Genomic DNA, 10,774 nt, shown 5'->3' with positions numbered 1-10,774 from the left:
GTGTTACCTCTCGCGCTTCTCCACTACGTGTACACGCCGTGTACACCGCGTGTATACGAAGGTGTATACACGTGTGCGCGTATTTACACGCGGAGACAGGGCTCACAGGTTAGCCTCGGCCCACATTGGCATAACACTTTCACTGACGTAACACTTCACTCTAAACTGTTGCGTTGCCATACACGTATTCCTCTCCCCCGCCCCTCCCACCTGCCCGCAACGCCGTGATACTCGGCGATGGGAATGATGCCCTCGTAACGTGCATGTATCGATACTTTTGCTCAAAATATCTTTTTTTCTTTTTTTTTTTTTTTAATATGAATGTAATTATTATATTATATTATCACGTATATTGTTACATCGATCTTTTTATAGTGTCGTCAAAGAAAGAACAATTCGAGTATGTAACAATTCGTATAATTGTTAATTAATTTAATAAATCTCATTAATTTCTTTTGTCTTTAAGCTCGAACTCTATCTCTTTAAATTTTCAGAAGATTCTTTAAATTTATATCAGTTGCGATACAACTGCAATAAAATAATTTTCGTAATTTCGAAATGTAATGATTTCGATCGAGTAAATACATAAATAACTATTTGAATTAAGAATTCACAAGTTCTTCGCGGTTCAACTAAGAATATATCGATAATTATTTCCACGTGACATCGCGTTAACTCGATCGATCCTCAATATTTCCGGATCAACATTTTCGTGATGCGATCCTTTCAGAAAGATATTCGATACGCCTATCACGGAATTACGAAACACATTTTCCTAGAACATTCAACTTCTTTGAATAATGTAACGAAACACAGGTAGAGATATCGAATTCTCGTGATTTCCAAGAACATCGCCGTTCCTTTTTTCGATCGAGAGGAAAAAAAGAAAAGAAGAAAAAGAAGAAAGAAAGAAAGAAAGAAAGAAAAAAAAAAAAAGTAAGACGTGTTACGACCAATTTCTCTCGGCGAGGACGTTTTTCAAAAGAATTGTAAATCGATACTTAAGCGCAACGAAACATTAAACGTCGACGACAATGCGCGTTCCCGCAAACGCAATTGCTTTGACATTTACCCGCGTTGGCCGATTCGAAAGAGGCATTGAATCTTCCGCGTAAACGACGAAAACTGTTCTCCTATTATCGGTGATGCAATGATTTCACGATGAGAAATTTCTCGTTTACATCGGAAAATTCCCGCGTCAGCACAGTTAATATACATAAAATAATCGAAGAAGAACTCGATGGAACTCGAATTCTCCTCCGGTTTTTTACTTGGCTCGATCCGTTGTATTGATTTTTCGTTCGAGATAAAAAAAAAAAAATTGATTTTTCGCAACGATATAAAAAAAAAAAAAAAAGAAAAAGTGGAGAAAGATAAAATTGGAAAAAATAAAATTCTCTAGAGAGATTTATCGTTAGTGATTTTTACGAGTTAATAAAACAAATTGGGATAAATTAATAATATATTGGGATTATAAAATTGAGATTTTTTTTTTTTTCTCTCTTCTTTACGATATATATCGCGAGATAAATTATGGATAATAAATTAGATTACTTTTATCTGGTTACATCGGTTGACTGGTATTGCAGACACGTTTTGAATGAAAAATATTCATTGTCGAAGCTGTTTTGCGAGTAAATATCATTTTCAGGCTATAAAAATACACGTACCTAGATATCACTAGAATCGAAATTACTAAGTACACAGTAAACAAGTTTATTTCATTTTGAGAATGAAATGTTGAAACGTTATCATTTACCTTTTCTTATTTTTTTTTTTTTTTTTTTTTTATTATTATTTCCATTGGAAAACGAGGATCCTTCTATAATGTCAATTAATCGTTTCTTTAACCTCTCCTTTTTTTCTACGATTATGCAAATACGAGCTCGAATCGTAAAGTAAATACGCTCAGCTAAAGAAAATTGCACAACTGACAAACTCATCGATATGCCGTACGTACTCTATTATTATTGGCACACGCTTTACAAAAGCGTTTCAAAAATCATCTATCAACGATTGTTCCTTCGCAATTCCCCTGTATCAATCGCATAAATTAACGCCAACAGATTATTCGTAACGTCGTTTCAAAGCAATCGATCGATCTTTAACCCGATTTCTCTTCTTTCTATTTAAAAAAAAAAAAAAAAAAAAAATTGTCTCAGAAAAACTAAACATTAAACGAACCTACCTCTTCCTTCATAAGAAACGCATTAAATTAATATATTTCTCGTTTCGTCTCCTATATTCGATTGCAAAAAAAAAAAAAAAAACCTCGACAAAAAAATTTCCATTTCTCGATTGCTCAACGCGCGACAGTGTCTCTTCCTCGATCTTTTCAATTTTGCCAATTTTAACCTATTAGAATTATTGATAATCCTTTCTTATTAAAATTATTATTTATATCAGAGATCAGCAATGATAGATATAAAAATATATTTTTTTAAAAAACAAAAATAAACAAACTCTAATCATCTCTCTCCTATCAATTTAATCATTTAACCCTTTAACAGCGAGTGTGGCATATAAATAACATGTTAATTTTTACGAACAACTTACGACGATTATAATCTCGGAAATCGATAAATATTTCGAATTATCGATGATGATGAACATATTCTTTCGTTTTTCTTTTTGTGCTAAAAGTACCCTAAACAATTAAAGGGTTAATCGATTTAACGGCGAAGAGCATTTAATTACGACACCGGAAGTGCAGGTGGTTCGAAGACGAAAGAGAAGACGCGAGGATCGATCACGATCGATCGTTTCACTGGCTAACCCAATTTCGCGCCACGTTGAACGCGTGTTGATTGGCCGCGTGCTCGTCCAATAAACACACACACACACATACACATTCGTGTAGTATAAGGAAATTCCCGATCTCGCGAGCCGTGATTCTCTTGCGAAACTGTTTACCTGGCGGCGGTATGGGATAGGTCCAAGGATAAAAGATTACGCACGATGCTCTCTCTCTCTCTCTCTCAAACGGTTTGCGCCTCCCCCCTTTTTCTTTTTTTATTTTTCTCTCTTTATACTTTTCCGCCTCTTTCGTGAATTCGATCGGCCTACTTTTTTCTCCCCCGACTATTTCTCTCTCTCCGTTGCGAGAGGATTCGATTTTCGGAATCAGCAATCGGGTGATAGCATATACCTGCTGACGAGGTATTACGAGGAAGAGGTGTAACGCGAGATACAAGAAAATAATTAGGTTAGGCCGATGCTTTCGTAAGTATCGATTTCGTGGGGGAGGAATGATGATTCCGTTGAATTGATATAAAAAGAAATATTAAAAAACGATGTGTATATATATATATATATATATCTTGGAGGATGAAGAAAAAAAACGGTAATGATAAAACGATGATCTTAATATATATGGCTAAGAAGAAATCTTATTTTCGGTGGTAATAAAAAACGACGATTTTATCGCCATTGAATTCAACGCGATAAAATATCATGCAGATTTCGAGACTATTTATATGAAACTATTAAATCATCGGTCCAAGATTAATTTATCTCGTATATCTTATTAATAAATAAAGTGGATATACGTATAAATGGTATCTTGAGTCTTCTTCAACTTAAATCGAGTATTCCGGAAACGATTGAGCAAGTTCAAGGAATGGTTTTCTACACTTGCGATTCTACACTGACTACAAAAAGCATTTTCATCCAAATATACCTATTTTTTGTTCATTTTATTAATTTCAAAAATTGTAATAAAGATGAATTATTTCCCGTAATATGCAAGTAAATAATATAAAAGTTCTCGTGAAAATTTTCACAAAGTCACACGCACCGAATCTAAAAAATCCCATTATGTCGTTACTTTAAGCTTAATTAGCTTCTAGGAGCCTGAATATAATTTTCGAAATATCCGAAATATGAAAAGAGGCGAAAATGAAGAAGCGACACCCTACATCCTTACCTTAATTAATCCACTTCGAATACTTTCGAAATTAAATGTATATCATCCGAAATAAAAAAAAAGGAAACGAAAAAAAAGAAGGAAGAAAGGGAAAAAAATGCAAAAGACACGGTTAATTATTTTCGAGGATCCAGTTGTCATTGCGTTTCTTTCTCGGCCGCTTCCTCTTGCCGTGCCGAGTTAATTTTCATTGCGAAAGCGACGGCGATGGCCTGTCAGGAAAATTGCATGGAAACACACGGCGGCGAGGAAACGCACGGCAAAAGTCACGAAGTCCCTCGTGCACACACAGCTCGTGGGAATTAAGTTGCCGACCCGCGTGTCCTTCGCGCTTAATTATACCGGCGACCCGTAGCCGGATAACATCGTATTTTATCGTTAAATAAGAAGAGAGGAAAAAAAAAGAGAGGAAGAAAAAAGGGGAGGGGAGGGAGGTTGTATATCGACACAATGAACGAACCTTGGAGGTTTCCGTGGCGGGATCGCCAGTCTTTTTTTTCTCTTTTTTCTCTTTTTCCGCAAGTTCGAAAAAAACGGTACGGCGGCCATCTTGTTTCCAGGTGGCCACGCTTCGAATCGACCGTCATCTTTTCTGGTTACGATTGTTTTTTTTTCTTTTTTTTCTTCCTTTTGAAAAGCGAAATCTCTCATCGAAAGGTACGAAATATTTTTTCTACGAAGCTTTATCTACGTGGAAAGTGTAAATAAATTAGAAAATATAGCGTAAATATAGTAATAAAATATGGGAGAAAGTTTCTTGCAGATATTCCATAATTGAGATATATATATATTTGTCCTTATTGTTAATCGTTCATATTAGATGAAGAATAATTTAATCACGCTTTGTAATTAAAGAGAAAATTCTCATTTTATCAACATCCTTCCCTCCCTTGAAACGAAATTCTCAAACCCCTTCCCGAATTTTCTTCCGCTCGAAAACTACTATTCTACGAGTCGAGCTTCTAGAATTCTATTCATTCGTTCTACGATTACAACTATCTCCGTGAATATTTACCGACAGTTTAGACGAGCAGAACTGTTCGTAAAGAAAGGAGGAAAGCACGAGCGGACGGGACGGGATGATTCCAGCTACGCTCGATTTCGAGAATCTCGAAAAAGCCGCGGGAGATTGTTCGCCGGAAAAAGGGACTCCCTCAAAGGGAGCTCCCTCGAGGAAGTCTCTACTGTAAACAGACCGCGTGCATCGCCTTCGAAAAACTAGGGGAGGGGAGGGGAGCGGGGGGAGGGAGGCCAACGATGCACGTGTTCCCCGTTAACCACCCTCGATGGGGCAAAGAAAGCCTTCCACCGCCTGTGTTGCGCTTTCCGTCAACGTTTTTTTTTTTTTGTCAACCCTTCTGGATCAAGGAGTCCCGAAACGAAGCGGGCAACGTGCACCTGCCACGAGACAACGAGGAGATTTTTTTAACACGTTTAACACGTTACGTAAACGCGTCGTTCCCTGTTTTCGAGAAACCCCTCAACTTGATTTTCCACGAATATATTCGGATCTTTGGCGATTCGAAGCCAACTTCCGGCTTCGTTGATTAGAAGAATCGAGATAAAAGAGGGAGAGAGAGAGAGAGAGAGAGGAAATTCTGAAAATTTTCAACACGGATTCGACACGAGTGAATTATCTATAAGGTAAGAGAGGTTTGATGCGATGATTTTGAAATTAGATGCTAATTGTTGTGCACCAATAACGATGCAAGTTTTATAATAGAAAGGTAATTTGCGTATTAATCGATCTACATATGGATATATAGATTTCACGTTGAAAAATTGATTGAGTTGCATGCGTTACGTGTTTAACATACCGCAATACGCGATTGATGAATGTGTAATTGAGTTGATGTTTACCTGTACCTGCATCAATATTACCTATATCAATATTGCATCTATCTATCTATCTACGGAACAAGTTACAATAGCAACGTTGTTCACATACGAGATATTCAAATTTTAACATTCGGATGGATTTCGCATAAGTGGATCCACGAAAGAAAGTTTGAATTAAATTCTTCCTTTCTTTTAATTAAGTAGCAAGTCATATTCGAAATTTATTCGTTATAATTTCACACTTTCGAAAAGAAAAAAAATCGCGCAGCTTTTATTTATTATCCGCCACGAATGACGTAAATCAAGATGGAAACGCTACGTATCCTATATATATATATATATATATAAAGAGAGATTTCATCCGTATAAACGAGGAAAGGAAAAGAAAAAGAAAGACGTTGGATCCGTGGAGAGACAAAAAGGAGCAGAGACAAAGTTTTCGTTTCTCGAGGAAAACATGTTTATACAGACACACCGGTAGATTTCCAACAGGTGGTTCTCGGAATCCCGCCTCCGTTTCCAAGCTCGAATTTTCAGCTTTCGGTGTCGATCGAAAAAATTAGCGAGCCCATAAGCCAACTTCCGCGTGGATCACGAAACAACGAGACTTTGGGTAAATATTGCCTTAAGATATTTTTCTTTTTCACAATGGAGAAATCGGAAGGGAGTCTCTCTCTCTCCCTAATTTCCTATAATACATTCATCGTATCGATTTTTAATCCCTCTTTCTTTTTCCCCTACGTTTACTTTATATTCTTTTTTCTTTTACCAAAGTCAAAGATTGCTCTTTATTTGTTTGCACGGCTACTGTAAACCGCGTTTGCTTTCCACGACGGATGGGAACGACGGTGATCTACATGGGCGAAACCGATTCGAGGAGGGGAGAGGAGCTCGTGAAAGTAGAAAGAAAAAGGAGAAGAGGAGGAGGAAGACAGGAAAAAAAAAGAAAGAAAGAAGAGGGTCTCTTTCGAAGGGGAACTCGAACGTTCGTCACGCGGCTCGTTCTGTCTCGTTACGTATTTACGCGTCAATTTAGTCCTTTCGCGAGGAAAAGCGGCTCACGATGACTCACTGCCTAGACTCGCTCGCACCGCAGCATCGAGTCACTCAACTGGCTCGATCGGTGCCCTAAAATCGACTCGCGATCGCGGCGAGGAATTCCTACTCTAAAAGGGAACGAGTGTTCGTTTCTGTGACATAATAAAGTCATATATATATATATATATATATATAATTTAACGGATATTAAATTTGAAAGATATGGGGGAAATATTGGTCTGTTGAAAGAAAGATCGGATATTGAAATATTCCAATCAACGATGACCAATGATTACCTTTGTTTTATTATCGTGAAAATAGAAAGGAAGAGAGAGGTTATTAATGTTAAGATAATGGTCGTTCATCGAATACCGGGAACGAAACCTTTTTCTTTTTTTAATATTCTTGCTATGATGTATCCATCCACGTTGTTATATATCCACCGTGAGATTGAGGTAAAAATCGATCTACGTTACTTTTTTAGCTCTTTACCTACGGCCCACGCTCCGGTAAATAAATCTCTGCGTGTAACTGCGTAAAACTTTGCTCTTTATTTTTTTTTTTAAATATTTTTGCGCGAAGCGAGTAACTACACCAGAGAAAGAAAATGCGTGGAAAATATTGAAATATTCGTAATTTCAATCGTGCTTCTTCGATTTAATATTTTCATTCACGCTTATTAATTTATTAATCTTTCGATCGAGGGATAAGAACAAATTTAACCCTCGTTCCCTCCAATTACCAATTACCTCTTCATAAATACCTAAAAGACAGAGGAAAAATTACAGAAGATCGCTACTTCGTTCACTTATGCTCACGTACGTACGCGATATTCCCGCGAAACGTAATCAACGTAACGCAAGGTAAAAGTATACAAAGAAAGAATTTCCAAAGAATTTCATTTCCTTTTCGAAGAAGAAATATTTCTTATAATTCTCGCCTCCAAATATTATCCATCCATATTTTTTTTCGACTCCATGCGCATTTCCCTCCGTCCATTGTCTCTCTCTCCCCCCACATCCCATTTCCGCGGCCATTTCCGCGAGGCATCCGCAGTTTAGTTGTTCCACAGTGGCGCTCGTGTCTCGCCTCGGGAGGGGTTATAGGTAATGCCGGAGCGGCTCGACAGGGGGCCCTGACCCGATTGCAGAAAATGTCAACACTCTCGTTACGTGGCCGCACTATCACCGGCCGCGAGGCAAACGAAAACGATCGAGGAGGGGAGGGGAGGGGAGGGGAGGACGTGGGTGTATGGGTGCGATATCGTAAGCGGTATATACGCGGTCTTTGTTATTAAAAGTGGCCATCTTGTGGTTCGAACGTTGGGCGCGAAAGCTTTGTTATCTGGAAACGATGGATACGGAGAGAGCCAAGAATATTCAGGATTTTTCAATACGCGATCTCGCCTAATTCAAAAGTGTTGCGCGCCATTTCGATCTTCGTCCCTTTTTCCGCTTCTTGCTAGATTTTTATCGCGAATATTGGATCGTTTTCTTTTTTTTCTAGTCGAAAGATCGAGTAGATGTTTTATGAGGAGATTGGATAAATTTGGATATTCAAAGTTGAAGACGACTTAGCGATCGATCAATGATATCTATGAGAGAGTAATTATATATATTTGTTATTTTTTTCTGTCGTTCGAAATTAAGATAAATTGAACGAAAGTGTATACGAGCACGAGTTTGGAAAATAATAATAAAAGAATCGTAAGGATCGCATGTTGATACGCGTTTAAAATGATAAGTAGAGCCGTTTGTTTTTCCAAACGATTCCAATTCCTCGAATATTTCGACCAATAACCGAATATAGTATAATATATATAGGAAGGGAACCGTGATCTCCTACCATCGTATTGTAGATAACCAACGATAAAATTCATTGGATAGAATCGATTCGAAAAAAAAAAAATAATAAAAAAGACGCGAAGAGGAAGAAAATAAATCGTGTATCGTGGTCGATCATACGGAGCGAAGATGCATGGATGGCAATACCATGGTCGGATATCGATTCGCTGCACCTGTTTTTCTTCGACCAACAGGCGTGGAAGGGGAGCGAAAGGGAGAAGAGAGGAGTCGACGTCGAGTCGGGTCTCGAATCTATTTCCGTGGGGCCCTAACCCAGAGAGAGAAACAGAGAGAGAGAGAGAGAGAGAGAGAGAGAGAGAGAGAGAGAGAGAGAGAGAGAGAGAGAGAGACGGGGGAAGGGAGACAGCGCAACAGGGGGAAGAGGAGAATTTATGTGTTTGGAGAGGGTCAAGGGAACGAGGGTAGCGACAAGTGCACAGGAGTCGTACAGCTGGATGCAACAGGGGGGTAAAGAAACGCGTTTCCCTGTCACGCTTCCAGTTCTACAAACTAATTTTTTTTCCCCCCCCGTGCAAGCGAGAAAAATCAATCTCTTTCATCCAGAGTGAAGCGTTAAGGATTCGCGCGTGAAATTTCATTTTTTTTTTTTTTTATAAGCGAATGATTTTTTTCTCCATACGGAGAAAGGAACGTGAAAATTCACCGATATACCCAATTTTCACGCGTTTGGCGCTCGAGTATATCGCGAGCGTGATCATGTTAACGATCAACGATCACGTGAAAATCCAACTTTTTATCGGTTACGCAGGATGCACACGGCGAAAGTGATGCGTGTCGAAGAGGCGAGACAGTTGAATCCCATGACTGGGAGAATCGCAGCAAAAGTGCACGCGAGAGTATGCACGAGAGTATGCGTACTCTCTTTTCTCCTCCGTGACTCAAAGGAGTTCACTGGGTAAGTATGGGAGTTCGAAATCGAGTATCTGCAAACCGAGTTACGGTTTGTGTGCATCGAGTCCGTGATATTACGCGATAACGAGGCGAGTATTTTTTGCCAGAAAGATCGATCAACTGCGACATGTAAATGGATCGATGGATGGCTCTTTCGCCGTTGGCAAAGTGAAACGGAAACGGCCGGGAAAATGTTATTTGGCGGGCAATTGGAACGGTGAATAAAAACAGGAGACACATTTTGGCCAATATTTTATACTTGAAGATCGTTCTAATCTGTATTTATAATAGTTTTGTTAGAAAGTACACGGTTTCTCACTTTCCAACCGCTTTCTAAAAATGTGAAAAGAACAACGGCGAGCACCCATTCCGATTCGTGTTCTAACGGCACGTAATTGACCGTCGCGGGTTGCGGTTGAAACATAGTCGCGAAATTCACCGTGAATTGAAAAAACGAAACATCGAGAATTTATATTACGCTTTGTTAATGTAATGTAATGGGGAAAAAAAAGAGAGAGAGAGAAAGAGAGAAATATAAGAAATTATGGAGAACAAACATTTTTATAATAACAACAGCAACGATTACTTTCTTTCTGCTTCTCTTACTATTTTAAAATTTCAACAATTTTTCTTCGTTATCGTTAAGCGCTGGCAGACAGAAAGACTCATCCGCCCCTTTGATCGTTTTAAATGCTCGGGTTAAAGGCTAAGCGTCTCACGCGGCCTACAAAAGGTCGTTACCATCTTAACAGTGTCGTACGTAAGATATGTTTGTAAGATGTTCCATGCACGTATATGTGACACACACGTTAACTATCGCAAAAGGCGAGGACGCGAGCGTCCCGTTGTCGCTTCAGCAGGTATGTTTCAAGTTATAGAACACGACACCTAACGCGCAAAGTGGCATAATATTTGCGTCGCATAAGCCTTAAGGTCGTGTAAATACGTTCTTCCTCGATGGTCGTTGCACGTTCCTACGTCTCGAGGTTGACTCGAAGCAATCGCGAAATCGCGTACGCACGTAGTGTGTTGTTACGACATGGCTGTAAATTGTAAGAATTGGGCCACCACGAATACGAATACACGGCCCGTGTACGTACACGTTGCACGCGAATGCTGCTTGCTTTTTTTTTTTTCGCGTCGGCACAAGAACGCAAGCGCAATTATCGCTAACGCGGATGTCTGGTCGCGATTCGCGGGGCCTTGGCCGGTTTCC

The 10,774-nt window shown here is 39.0% G+C and overlaps 1 protein-coding gene across 8 annotated transcripts in view; it reads right to left on the bottom strand.

Moving 5' to 3' along the window:
* Positions 1 to 10,774, bottom strand: part of LOC102677853 (ecdysone-induced protein 74EF) — a 172,364-nt gene that overhangs the window by 112,057 nt on the left and 49,533 nt on the right. The window lies entirely within an intron of this gene.

Source organism: Apis dorsata, unplaced genomic scaffold, assembly GCF_000469605.1.
Source record: "Apis dorsata unplaced genomic scaffold, Apis dorsata 1.3 scaffold_370, whole genome shotgun sequence".
NCBI classification, from domain to species: domain Eukaryota; kingdom Metazoa; phylum Arthropoda; class Insecta; order Hymenoptera; family Apidae; genus Apis; species Apis dorsata.
Note: the sequence above shows the minus strand (reverse complement) of the source record. Positions and strands in the feature narration are given on the sequence as shown.